This window comes from Pipistrellus hanaki, assembly GCF_964339955.1.
Source record: "Pipistrellus hanaki genome assembly, chromosome: 1".
Lineage (NCBI taxonomy): Eukaryota > Metazoa > Chordata > Mammalia > Chiroptera > Vespertilionidae > Pipistrellus > Pipistrellus hanaki.
Genome location: NC_140503.1, coordinates 99287375 through 99301396, shown reverse-complemented (window position 1 = coordinate 99301396; position 14022 = coordinate 99287375). Strand labels below are relative to the sequence as shown.

The following is a 14022-nucleotide window of genomic DNA, read 5'->3' as shown; positions in this document are numbered from 1 at the left end:
AGCTCCATGCTTTAGAATTTGAGCATCTGTGTTGGAGAGTGATTAAGATTCTCTGAGGCTAGAAACAAAAAGTGAATTTAGAGGGTTGCAGGGAAATCAAGCCAGAAAGACCAGTCCTGGGGGAGGGATGATGCAGACCCATGGCAGAGGTGAAAACAGACTGGATTTTGGGGGTCTAGAGTGTGAGGTTCATTAGGCCTCAACCAGAAATGGTGCCCAAAGCCCTGGCGCTGAGTGACAAGAAAAGATCCAGAGACAATGGCCCTGATAGAATGGAGTCTGAAGGCATCATCTATATAGATAAAAAGCCAACAACCAGAATGCTAAAATGACCAGAATGACTGGTCACTATGACACCCACTATCAGGAGTAGTGCCAGCCAGCCAACATCTCATGGTCCCTCCCCCTGGCTGGTCTTACCCCCGATTGCCCCCGTGCCGCCTGTGACAGTCGGCCCCGTCTGCCCAAGAGATAAGGACTCTGGAGACAGACCAGGCCAGGGGGAAAAAGTTTAAAGGAGTAAGGTCGGTCGTAACTCGGTGCCGGGAGTTCCTTTGGGTGGGACATGCAGGCCTCTCTCCAGATCAGGCTGATAAATTGGGGTCATAAAAAACCGCAGCATCCTGCACTCCCGTTGGGAGTCAGAACAGACATTCTGTTTGAAGCAAAACAGGCCAGGTTGTGTAAATCACCTAAGGAACAGCTAAAGACGGCCAGTTCTTTGTCCTGAGGGGCCAATCAGAGAGTGAGAGACCAACAGTGGGATGGGATGGGAAAAAGAGGTATAAGAGGAGGGACTGCCCCTCCATCGGGGCTCTTTCCTGGGTGTTTGCTGGCTGCTGCGTCAGCCAAGGTTTGAGCCCGGATTCGAATCTGTAATAAATTCTAGCATGCTTAATCAAATTGGCTCCGGTGGTTTATCTCTTGGGGACTCGCTTCGTAACACCGCCCCCCCTCCCCAATCGGGGGCAAGGATGGCCAACCTCCTGCATCCCCTCCTCCCTGCCAGCCCAGCCCTGATTGGCCCCCATTGGGGCAGGCTGGCCAGACCCCACCCATGAACCAGGTCTCTAGTCAAGAATAACTGGAATTAGATCATTGTCAGCTTTGATGACATGAATCTCTCAGAGTCCTTCCTCTGTGGCATCTATGCCTATGGTTTTGAGAAGTCCTCTGCCTTCTAGCAGTGAATCATTTTTCCCTGAATCAAGGGTTATAATGTGATCGCTCAAGTCCAATCTTGAATAGGAAAAATAGCCACTTTTGCCATATGGATTATGCAACAGATTGAATTGGATTTAAAGGCTACACAAGCCTTGGTCTTGGAACTCACTAGAGAACTGGCACAGCAGGTACAAAAGGTAGTCATGGCTTTAGGAGATTACATGGGTGCTTCCTGCCATGCCTTCATTGGGGATGCCAACATGCATGCTGAGGTGCAGAAGCTGAAGATAGAAGCTCCCCATATCATGGTGGGCACCCGAGGACTTGTGTTTGACATGCTTGTGTTTGACATGCTTAATCACAGATACCTGTCTCTCAAATACATCAAGATGTTGGTACTGGATAAAGCTGACAAAAATTTAAGCCATGGGTTCAAGGACCAGATCTATGACATATTCCAAAAGCTCAACAGCAACACAACCCGCGCGATTAGGGGCCACTCAGGGTCCGGTTTCTGGAGGAGGCCACACACTAAAATGAAGAGAGACTAGAAAAGAGTTAATTTGGGACAAATGGGGGGCCAGGTGGGAGTCAACCTCTAGTGGTAAGACTCTCTAGGCTCTGGCCTTGTTATCCCTTTTATTGAGGCTGCTATGGGATACACCCATTACCCGTAAGCAGCTTTGGGAAACACCCAGTACCCTTAAGCAGCTTTGGGAAACACCCATAGCCCTTAGGCAGATAATAAGTGGATTATCATAACAGTAAGGATTTACATGATTACAAGATGGGGAAGTTGCCTCAGTTACTATTGTCTCAATTAGATAGGGTGTGGTTGGCTCTAACCTTTCAGAGCTTCAAGGTTGACCAGCCTCTTTCTATTAGTGAGACAATGATTGGTTTCCGGCACAACACCCAGGTGGTATTGCTGTCAGCTACAATGTCTTCTGATGTGCTTGAGGTGACTAAGAAGTTCATGAGGGCCCCATTCAGATTCTTGTCAAGAAGAAAGAGTTGACTCTGGAGGGTATCTGCCAATTCTATATCAACATGGAATGACAGGAGTGGAAGCTGGATACATTGTGTGACTTAGATGAAACCTTTCATCACCCATGCAGTCACCTTCATCAACACTTGAAAAAAAGATTAATTGGCTCACTGAGAAGATGAACACCTGAGACTTCACTGTCTCTGCTATGCATAGAGATATGGACCAAAAGGAATGAGATGTAATCATGAGGGAGTTCCACTCTGGCTCTAGCAGTGTATTGATCACCACTGACATGCTGGCCAGAGGCATTGATGTACAACAAGTTTCTTTAGTCATCAACTATGACCTTCTCACCAATAGGGAAAACTATAACCACAGAATCAGTCAGGTGGATGCTTTGGCCATAAGGGTGTGGCTATTAATATGTTGACAGAAGAAGACAAGAGGACTCTTTGAGACATTGAGATCTTCTATGACACCTCCATTGAGGAATGCCCCTCAATGTTGCTGACCTCACCTGAGAGAGGCTGGCTTACTATTTTATCCCAGCAGGGTTCTCAGTCCTTGGCAGGCTGAGGAGCAGGAGGGGGGAGGGAAGGAAGCCAAAGGAAGGACATCTTGTCTTTAGTTTTCCTTTGTATAAATGTCATTTTTTAGGCAAAGAAGGAACCATGGCCCTAACCGGTTTGGCTCCGTGGATAGAGCATTGGTCTGCAGACTGAAAGGTCCCAGGTTAGATTGCAGTCAAGGGCATGTACCTTGGTTGTGGGTATATCCCCAGTAGGAGGTATGCAGGCGGCAGCTGATCAATGTTTCTCTCTTATTGACGTTCCTAACTCTCTAACCCTCTCCCTTTCTCTCTGTAAAAAAAATCAATAAAAAAAATATATATATTTTTTAAAGGAACTGTGAACAATTTAGATACCCAGGTGCCATCTCTTCTCCCCAAAACACTGATCTACTTCCCTAATCTAACCAACCTCCAAATCCCAGAGATTTCCTGATCCTCTGAAAATGACTCAAGGGGGCTATAATGTCACTCACTCTCATTTACTGGACCAAATTTAGAGAGAGAGCACCCGAATTAGGTGGCCCAGGGGACTGTCCTCATGTATGTGTGTGGGGAAGGCGGGGGGACAGGAGAGAAAAAAATAGTAGCCATTTTTCACATTGTTTTGCTCTCTCTTCGTCCAGAGGATTCGTCTTATCAGATAGACATCATGGATTCCAAGCCAAACCACTGAGGCAATCCCAACTCTGCATCTTCCAGGCTGAAAAGGGGTAGGCAAGTTATCAACATCTCTGTACTCCAGTTTCTTTATCTGTAAAATGGGCTATTATGAGGAATAAATAACCTAGAACACAGCAAGTTTCATATAATTGCTAGCATGAGGAAAAAATTGGTCTTGCAAGGCGTGTCAGGCCATAAAAACTGAACAATGCACTGCTCTGTGTGCGGGAGGGGGGGAGGGGGGGTCGTTATCACTGGCCCCAGGACAGATCATTGGATATGGCCTGGAGACCCCCAACACCTGGGGGGCCTTGCTGTAAGTTCATGAAAGGGGGAAGAACCATATCTGCAAGACAAAGACCCCAGAAGGTTATAAAAAGTGAAGCCCTTGGTGAGTTTCTTCACTCTGATTTGGAAATTACTCCCAGAGTCCACAGTATTAATAAAAGGGGTCCCTCCCTTTCTCTAGGAAGTGTGCTTGGTATTTCTTTGGTCTTTTGCAACATTTTGTTCTCTGATTGTGAAGTTAACCACGTTTGGCTCTTGCCCCCAATGAGTGGACAGGGTTTGGGGCCCAGGGGTGTGGGATAGGCCTCCGGAAAGCATGTGCTGCTGGTTTTAGCAGAATTGAATGGGGGGAAGGGGTGCAGTCTTCAGGCGTTCCTGGACCACAGCCCAAGACCCAGTCGGCATCTGGAGAAAGTGGACAGACACCTCTGGACCTGTCAACATAATTCGTAAGGTAGTGTTGTGGAGTGAATGACCACTGGAGTCCAGGCCAAATTAAAATGTAGGGAGCCTTTATTAGCCGGCTGGTGACTGTTCTTCCTTTCTCCACGCAGGGAGTCCAGAGAGCAGCCCCAAACCTTTGTGCAGCCCCAAACCTTTTAAACCCATTTACCACATCTTGTTTTTGAAGAGTAAGTAATTTAAGACAAAACAGTTTTTCTTAAATAATGTCAGGGTCATGTTATTGATGACCATGTTATTTACAGGGTCATTGTGTTCTCAAGAAAGCTGACAGTGACCTATGAAGGAAGGCCTACATGCTGGGAAGAGGCCATGAGACCATATCTCAAGGCCTGGCCTGGTGTCAGCACTGACAACTCTCTCTGGGGTTAGTCTACGATCTCTCTGGAATGGGAGTAGTCTTATTTTTTGAGGTGCAGCTGGGATTCAAGGCCAAGTTGAGTAGGAGGAAGCATGTTCAAAAATTCTAATTCTTTAACATTAGGGGCTTGAGTCAGTCAGGCCCACTCCAAGTGAATGGAAGGGGAAGCTTGATCACCTCCCCAGGAGCCATAGGACTTCATCAGGTAAATTAGGAATCAGGTCTTCGGAGGTGAGTAATTTCAGAATCAATTAAGGAATTATGGGTTCACTCTTCTCTGTTTGTTGTGTGTGGGATTAGCAAATTTGCTACCGAGGAGGCTGAATGCAATCTTGACTCCTCTGGTAGGTTCTCACCGAGATATCAGTCGAGAAATTCTGTTCTGGGGCGTGGGTGCTGGGAGTGTCCCCATGCCAATCTGGGGAGTTGGGCATTATCTGCTCAGCTCCAGTCTGGGTTAGTCTACTGAGAGAGTGTGAGTACAAATGTTTATCTGCCTTGGCATAATTATCTGCTGATTAACTGGTCCGCATGAAAGCGAAAGGGGGGGAACAATAGCTGATTTTCTGTTTGCTCATCTGGTTAAAACATTTGATCTATTGAAGGCTGACCCCTTGATGGTCTTCAAAAGTCTCAAGCAGCACAGTTGAGTTAGTTTCCTCAGAGATGTTTGCTCTCTATCACGGAGGAGTAATTGATAATTTTTTGGGGTCTATCTTTGTGTACTAGGAGCTTTGGTTTGCTCTGTGATTTTGCTGTGTTAAATCGAAATTTTGGAATTCTGGGGTAGATTTAAAGGTATTTGGGGCTTTTCTTGTCTCTTTTGGCTGGCTGGGACTTTCAGGGGCAGAGTTCACAGCTCTGCAGGGCGGAGAGATTTTAGCTGCCCTGCCCCCTGCCTGTGCTGATTAAGGATCTTTTCTTTAAGGAGACCTGCTGGAAACCAAATCAGTTTCACTGAAAAAGAGATGTTGACAGGAAGCCAGGAAGGCTGGTCAGAAAAGGTGTGGAAGATTCACCAGAAAAAAGGTGAGGGAAATTCACCGCACTCAAAGCCCATGGCCAGCTGCAGAGTCACGAACTGTAAGTAGGGTGGGAACGTCTTTTTTCAGCCAGGCTAATGGGGAAGAATTAGGTTATAAATATAAAGTAAACTTTATTATAGATTTTTGGTTTGTAAACTTAAAGAATGTGGTTTCTTGTTCAAATTAAAATCTTAGTTTGTATTTGGAATTTAAAATCTGTGATAAGAAATGAGACTCCACTGCTGAAACCGCCTCTGGTGTGGAGAATTTCAAAGGTGGCAGGAGAGGGCAAAGTTATCTGCTCTCCTGCAATGAGATTACTTAAAGTTTTCTTTAAAAATTATAAAAGAATTCGCAGGGAAATGCTGATCTTGGCCAAATTGGGTGCTAGTTATTACTTCAGAAAGCAAAAAAGAAAGAAAAAAATTAAGACCTGTCTTTATCTTTTAAGCAAGAAAAAATATGTGGCCAGAATTGTTGCTGGAACTTCCCCCAGAGCAAGGAGGATTTGGGAGATCCAATCAAGAAGCCCACTCTCCAGTGTGCTGAGGAATGTGGTATTTTGCATTTGAATGGCTATAAACTTCCTCCAAACTTATGTGACAAAATTTTTTTGGAAGTTGGCTTAATTATATAAATAAAACATAAAGTTTAAAGTTGCCTCATAAAAAATCTAGAGGACAGAATGGAAGCTCTTAATTGACTATGTCTTGTATTTTCTTAGAAATGTAAAGTGTTATTAATCTAGAACATGCAAAATATATTTGACTTGCCAGCTTTAAAAGTTCAAAGTGAAAATTAAATTGGGAGAAATTATATAGTTGTAATTAAAATACCTAAAGTATAACTTGTTTTTGAGAAAATAAAAAGTGTGTTTTCTTTAATGATTAAGAATTCAAAATAAGTTGCTTATTATTGGTTTAATTAAAAAAAGAGGATTAATTCTGTGTTCTCAACCAAATATTTTCTATGCAAAAACTAGTCTAAATTTAATTGATATCTTAAGATAATAATAAAAGGTATTATAATATTTAAATCATATATGGATATAGATATTTGTTTGATGGTTTTTTCCATGTTAAAATTTCAAGGCCTTAACAGAGATGATTCTTGGAAAGCTCCAAGGGCCCGGAGAAATACAAGAAATTTATTCTCTTAAATGAAATATTTTAAAAACAGATTTAATAAACTTGAAATTGCATGGAAAGCCTTATCAAATAAAAATTAATAAATATAAATATTTTAGAAGGTTTATAGGCATGTATTGTTAATGGCAAAGGAAAGCAGTTAACTTATTTGGCGCATGGTAAAGAAGACGTATAGACGCCTGACACCTGAGAATGTCTTTCTTGCCATGTTAGCAGTAATCATCTGTACGGTAATATTACCTGGGACAAATGTGGAAGTGTTCAGGACTTATGTTCCTGACCCTTCATGGGTAAAAGCCCTTATGTGGGCTGATCCCTTGCCAATGTAGTCACCAATAATACTAAACACTTTGGTCATCCAGGAGGAAAATGGGTGGGGCAAGGAAGTATAATTACACAGGTGTTGCCACCCAGCTTCCCTTTTTGTATGACACAAAATCAAACCAATGCTCCTTTGTGTGTAAAATTAAAGAGAGGTTTCTGGTTTGCACCAAAGTAGAGGAATATCACTACTTGCTCCTGGGAGAGGTGCAGAGAATGTAACTAAGACCTTGTCTATACAAAAAAAAATTGACAGCCAGTTTGAATTTGAATTGCCATTGGCTTAGAACAAAGAATATCCTTGCATGGTATTATTCTACAATGTCATTTATAATTTTTGATATTTTACAACAGCATATTGTACAATTATTCCAAACAAAATTAAAAATCTAATTTTTGAATGTTTTGCAGCAATTTAAAAGGACATGAAAGGATTTAATCCCTTCTACTGTGTGGAAAGCCTCACTGGGAAGGCACTTGAGCATTCTATATTGGCCTTTCTTGCCTTATTTGCAAAGAGGGACCCTCTTGTCACAATCCAATTGCCCACAGCTGTTGCCAGAGTTTTCAATTCATGCTGAGGTTAAAGCCTCGTGGTGGCTGGTACCATGGATTCGTCTCTCGCACAATGGCGTGAGCTGGGACCTCCCTGGAGAAGAAACCTGGGTTCCCCAAGATATGTGATCAATGCCGGGGCCCCACCAGCAGGCGAGGGGATCCCAAGGCAGGTACTGGGCATAGAGGCCATAGGGGCATAGGCTACCAAGGAGACAGAACTGAACCTCACATCACCCTGCTTGGCCCCAGAGGATGGCTGGTTAGCCAATGACAGGTAAGATTCCTCAAGGGAGGGACAACCTAAGACAGGCACAGCCGCAGAGGACCATCAGGAGAGGACCTGGGGGCCAACAGAGGTGGGGCACAGATCCTCACCCCCCCAACGCTGTAGGGGCTTGAACACTCGCCCTTTTGAGGGATGTCTCCTGCCCCATGGCTGCTTCACGCTTCTCAGATTGGGACCCAGGCAACAAACAGATTTGGTCCAGCTCAGATTGAGACCCAGCTCCAAACAAGAGACTTGGCACAGCTCATATTGAGACCCAAGCAACAGAGAAGTGGCTGATGGCGACTGTCCTACATCTAAATCCAACCTAAATCTACGAGTGCTCAGGGCTTTCTCAAGGATGCATATAATCTTTTCCATTAATATTTACAGAGTAAACTAAAATTGTTGTTAAAGTATTAAATTTGACAGTAAAATAGTCAAGTTTTCAAATTAATTTAAATTGGCTAAATGAAATGCGTTAATATTCAAGAAAATTTAATTGTACAACAGGCTGTTCCTAAAGTATTAACCAAAATTTCTATTGGTAGTCCATTTCATGGTAAATTTGTTTAACATACAATAAACCCTAAAGCAGTCATAGTTTTAGTACAAAAAATTAATATTTAAAAGTTATCAAAACAGCATTATAAAAATTTTTTCAAAAAGCCTCCTAATAATTAAATAGAAAAAAGGGGGATAGTGGAAAATACCATGTTAAAAAAAAAAAAAAATGTGTCCTGTAAGTAAATTACATCTAGAAAAATTTTTCTTCTTTTGAAAACCAATTTTCATTTGTAATGATAACAGTAGACAGCCATGAAAAACACACATAGTACCAAAATAAGTCAAAGAAAAATTGTTTGGGCAAAAAATTAAAAGTATCCCAACTAAAATTTATAGAAAAGATTCCTTTATTAATTTTGGTCGAGATATGTTTGTATATTTTCAGAAAACTCCAAGACCATGTGGGTTCCTGCAACAGAGGAATTAGCAGGAATGCTCGAGCCATGAAGACAGGAGGAAAAACAGACCAGAGATGGAAGATGCTGACGACGCCTTGCCATACTAGCAGTCAGCAGATGTGCGTCGCTGCAGGTTGTCCAGGACCAAACCAGAGGTCGGACCTGCATTGCCACCATTTTTCCACCATCCGGATACCATTGCTGACATGGACTCAGAACTGTTGGACATTAAAATTTGGACTTGAAACTTTTGGAAACTGAAATTTGGACTCAAAAAACTGTTGGACATTGAATCTGGGATTCAAAACTGTTGGCCCAGAAAGAAACATACTGCAGACTGATTTCATTTGACTCAGCATAGCCATTGTTGCTTGTTTCATTTTTTTTTTGTTGTTTGTTTATTTCTAGTCTGCATATGCAAAATTTTTTAAGGAAAGAAAACGGGGGAGATGCTGGAAACCAAATCAGTTTCACTGAAAAAGAGATATTGACAGGAAGCCAGGAAGGCTGGTCAAAAACCTTAATTGCCCTAACCTTTAGTTGAGATTTTGTTAGCTGAAGCAGAATCTACCTTGTCTGTGAAAGTTTCTGTTATTTCCTGCCTAAGGGCTACATGTAAATTTCTGTTTATGTTGCTTAAGATGTCTTCCCCAAAGCCTCAATAAAAGGGGATGGCAGGACCAGAGCAGGAGTAGTTCTCCCACTAGAGTTGGACTACCGCCTGGCCCCCCAAATCGCCAAATTAAATGTCTTCAAGTCTCTTTTCATTTGTGTGCGGCCCTTCTCCAGAACCTGAACCCTGAATTGGAACTCTTTCTACGCGGGCCGTGAAAGAGACTCCAATAGAGACCCTCCAGGATTTTAGTAAATTTCCCTGCACCCTTGTCTGTCTCTCACCACCAATCATCATGGAGTTGGGACAAAGTAAACCCACTGTTCTCAACTGCAAGTTGGAAAATTTTGAAAAGGGTTTTATTGAGGACTATGGTATTAAAATGAACCCCCAAACACTAAGGAAATTCTGTGAATTAGAATGGCTAGTCTTCAGGGTCAGCTGGCCCCTGGAGGGCTCTTTAGATGTAGGACTGGTCAGGGTGGTCTGGAATGTAGTCATGACAGATCCCGGACAACCAGACCAGTTCCCTTACACAGACAGCTGGTTAGGAATTGCTCAAACCTTGCCACCTTGGGTCCAGTTCTATAAGGTTTTAGTAGTAGGAGAAAAGAAACAGGTCTATCAGAATGGAGCCCAACCCCTTGTTCTGCCAGGATCCCCTGAGAAGTCCCACCAGTCTTATCATCTCCATATGTGCCACAGGCAGCACCAAGTGCTTCCCCAGCTGGTCTGAAAGTCCAGAAACTCCACCCCCTTCAGTTTCTCCTCAACCAGCCTCTCCAGATCCAGTTGGGTGGTGCTTGCGTTCAGTCGATCAAGGGCCCATGCCACAACCAACACATCAGATACCTCTCAAGGAGATGTTGGTGCTAAAGTACTTGGCGAAGATGCGACCTTGCAGGAGGGAGGGCCAATCTATTATTATCAGACCTTTACTACCAGTGACATCTTAAATTGGAAACATCACACCCCAGCTTATTCTGACAAACCTCAGGCCATGAAAGACCTCCTGGAAATGATCTTCCAGACCCAGAAGCCCACCTGGGTGGACTGCAAGCAGCTTCTTCTCACATTCTTTAATACTGAGGAGCACATGAGAGTAGTAACAGAGGCTCAGAAGTGGCTCCAGACACAGGCCCCAGCAGGAATATTAGATACAGACAGATGGGCTAGGGAGACCTTCCCAGATGAGAAACCCGATTGGAACCAGTGCTCAGAAGACGGAAAGACTAGCTAGAAATATATCAGCTGGCCTTCCACCAGGGGGTCAGGGCTGGAGCCAAGAAACCCACCAACGTGGCTAAAATCTCTGAGGTTTTCCAGAAGCCTGACAAAAGTCCAGAATCTTTTTTTAAAATAAATCCTTATTGTTCATATTATTACAAATGTTCCTCATTTTTTCCCCTCCATTGCTCCCCTCCACCAGGTTCCCACCCCACATTGTCCTCATCCATAAGTGCACAGTTTATGTTCAGTCTCTTCCCTCACTCCCCACTCCCCTTTTCCCGTAGAATCATCAGTCCACTCCCCTTCCATACCTCTGATTCTATTATATTCAACAGTTAATATTTTTCATCAGGTTTTTTTAATTCCCTTGGTTTTTAGATTCACTTGTTGATAGTTATGTATTTGTTGTTCATATTTTTTATCTTTATTTTCTTCCTCTTCCTAAAGAACCCCTTTCAGCAATTCATATAATTCTGGTTTGGCGGTGATGAACTCTAGCTTTTTGTTTTTATTAGTGAAGCTCTTTATCTGGCCTTTGATTCTGAGTGATAGCTTTGCTGGGTAGAGTATTTTATGGCTGTAGATTCTTGTTATTCATCACTTTGAATATTTCTTGCCATTTTCATCTGGCCTGCATGGTTTCTGTTGAGAAATCAGCTGACAATCATATGGGTGCTCCTTTATAGGTAACTACCTGCTTTTCTCCTGCTGCTTTTAATATTCTCTCTTTGTCTTTTGCTCTTGGAATTTTAATTATGATGTGTCTTGGTGTGGTCTTCTTTGGATTCCTTTTTTTTTTTTTAATATATTTTATTGATTTTGTACAGAGAGAAAGGGAAAGGGAGAGAGAGCTAGAAACATCAATGAGAGAGAGTCATCGATCAGCTGCCTCTTGCACACCCCCTACTGGGGATATGCCCGCAACCAAGGTACATGCCCCTGACCGGAATCGAACCCGGGTCCCTTCAGTCCCCAAGCCAACGCTCTATCCATTGAGCCAAACCGGTCTCGGCTGGATTCCTTTTGTTTGGGGTTCTCTGTGCTTCCTGAACTTGTAAGTCTATTTCTTTCACCAGGTGGGAGAAATTTTCTGTCACTTTCTTTTTTTTTTTTTAATATATATTTTTATTGATTTTTGTACAGAGAGGAAAGGAGAGAGATAGAGAGTTAGAAACATCGATGAGAGAGAGAGAGAGTCATCAATCAGCTGCCTCTTGCACATCCCCCACTGAAAATATGATCACAACCAAGGTACATGCCCTTGACCAGAATCGAACCCAGGACCCTTCAGTCCCCAAGCCAACGCTCTATCCATTGAGCCAAACTGGTTTCGGCTCACTATTTCTTTCAATGTTTTCAGTATCTTGCTCTCTGTCATCTTCTGGGACCCCCATAATTTTGATGTTGGTTCGCTTAAAGTTGTCCCAGAGGTTTCTTACACTATCTTCAACTTTCTGGATTCTCTTGTCTTCTTGCTTCTGTGGAGGAGTGTCTTCTGGCTCTTTGTGTTCCAAATCTTTGACTTGAATCTTGCAATCTTCCAAAGTTCTGTTTTTAGGACTCTGTGTAATATTTTTTATTTCAGACAATGTATTCTTTATTTCTATTTGATCCCTTTTTATTTCTAGTTGATCCCTTTTCATATCCTCATAAGTCTCATTTATTTTATCGGCCTTTTCTAGAAAATTCTTGAAAAACCTTATAACTGTGGTTTTGAACTTTATATCCAGTCACTTTTTGTCTTCCATTTCTTTCGTTTGTGATCGGTTTCCTTGTCTCAGCATTTTTGCTGCTTCCCTAAGTTGGTAGAGTGGCTTTGTGTGTTAAGGTGTCCTATATGATTCAGTGGGTCAGCCTCCCAGTTATCTGAGGTGGACATTCTTGGTGCACCCTTTTGTGGACTGTGTGTACAGCCTTTTTGTAGTTAAGTCTTGATTGTTGTTGGTATCACTGGGAGAAACTGACCTCCAAGCCAATTGGCTATGAGGATCAGCTGTGTCTCTGCCAGGAGACAGCCTTATTTGACTAGACTTGGAAAATTGCAAAAGTCTCTGTGCTCAGCTTGGATGGGGCAGAGTTTCAGGGTGGAGCCTACAGCCTTGGATTTCCGTCAGCCCCACGCTTTGAGGTTCCTGAGTCTCAGTGTTCCTCAGTGTCCTTCAGTACTCACTGCAAGCACCTCTGAGAGAAAGGTGCACTCAAGTTTCGCCCACTACCAGACAGTCTAGTCTCTCCCCCAATGAGCCCGGAACTGGCGTTCAGTGCAGTTGGAAGTGGGGTTAAGAGCATTCTGGAACTTATGTCTCCTTCTCTCTAGGGCAATCCAGCAGCACAGTCAACAGTCTGTCCTCTACGCACAATGTGCGCACCTCCAGGGCTCTACCTTTCACCGCTCCCCTGAGTTTCCTCCCTGAGAGCCCAGATTTCTTCTGTAGGAGCCTGGGATCCCAGGGTCTGGCCTAGAACTGGGGTTCAGTGCAGTCGAAACTGGGGCTCAGCACAGAAGGAGCTTTTATCTCCTTCCCACTAGGGAATGCTAGCCAGGTACTCAGCCACTCCTCCTCTCTAGCTCTGTCCTCTCCCCACGCGAACCATGTCTTCATACCTTAGGCTTTTACAGCTCCTCTGATTTTCCTTCTGGTTTTCTCTTTCATTCTAGTTGTAGAATTTCTAGTCAGTCAACTTTCCTGTAGTTCTGGATAATGTCCACTTTATATTTTAGTTGTATTTTTTGAAATTGTTGTGTGAGGCTGCAGTTAGGCATTTACCTATGCCGCCATTTTGGTTTCTCAACCCAGAATCTTTTTATGAGAAACTATGCAAGGCATACTGAATCTACACTCCCTTTAACCCGGAGGCCCCAGAAAATCAAACCATGATAAATGCCACTTTGTAGGCCAAGCCCTACCTGATATCAGGAGAAAATTACAGAAGCTGGAAGGGTTTGCAGGAAAAATGCCGCCAAACTGCTGGAGATAGCCAACAAAGTTTTCATCAACTGAGACAGTGTGGCAAGGAGGGAAGAAGAAAAGAATATATAAAGAAGGGCCAATATAGTAGCGACTTTTAGAGGCTCAGGCTCCCAGTCAGACTAGAAAGGGAAGCAAGAATACATATTAGGGGGAAAAGGAAGGGTGAGCCTGAGACGAGTCCAGTGTGCCTATTATAAAGAGATAGGACACTGGAAGAATGAATATCCCAAATGGCAAAGTAAGAAGATTGGGCCCCCTTTTCTGCCCAGTTGCTAACAACCAGAGCTACCTGTAGCAGCTCTCATTGGGCTAGCAATGGCTGATTCTGACTAGGACAGATTGGGCTCACTTCAGCTAGACCTCCATGAGCCAATGATCAGAATGAAAATTGGGGGCCAGTCTATGGACTATATGGTTGATACAGGAGC

General features: G+C 43.3%; 1 long non-coding RNA gene and 1 pseudogene across 6 annotated transcripts; both read left to right on the top strand.

The window, feature by feature from the left end:
* The first annotated feature begins 209 nt into the window (after window positions 1-209).
* On the top strand, window positions 210-2676 carry LOC311620721 (eukaryotic initiation factor 4A-I-like; annotated as a pseudogene). The gene is made up of 3 exons: window positions 210-296; window positions 1080-1646; window positions 2084-2676. The product of its transcript is annotated as a eukaryotic initiation factor 4A-I-like (transcript).
* Window positions 2677-4540: 1864 nt separating this feature from the next.
* Window positions 4541-10768, top strand: LOC311633773. Of its 5 annotated transcripts, none has more exons than XR_014797010.1 (3): window positions 4541-4702; window positions 5426-5580; window positions 5974-10768. It is a non-coding gene; the product is annotated as an uncharacterized lncRNA (long non-coding RNA). The 5 variants fall into 5 exon arrangements; XR_014797011.1 differs by lacking the exon at window positions 4541-4702 and adding an exon at window positions 4707-4728; XR_014797012.1 differs by lacking the exon at window positions 4541-4702 and adding an exon at window positions 4898-4972.
* Window positions 10769-14022: the final 3254 nt, after the last annotated feature.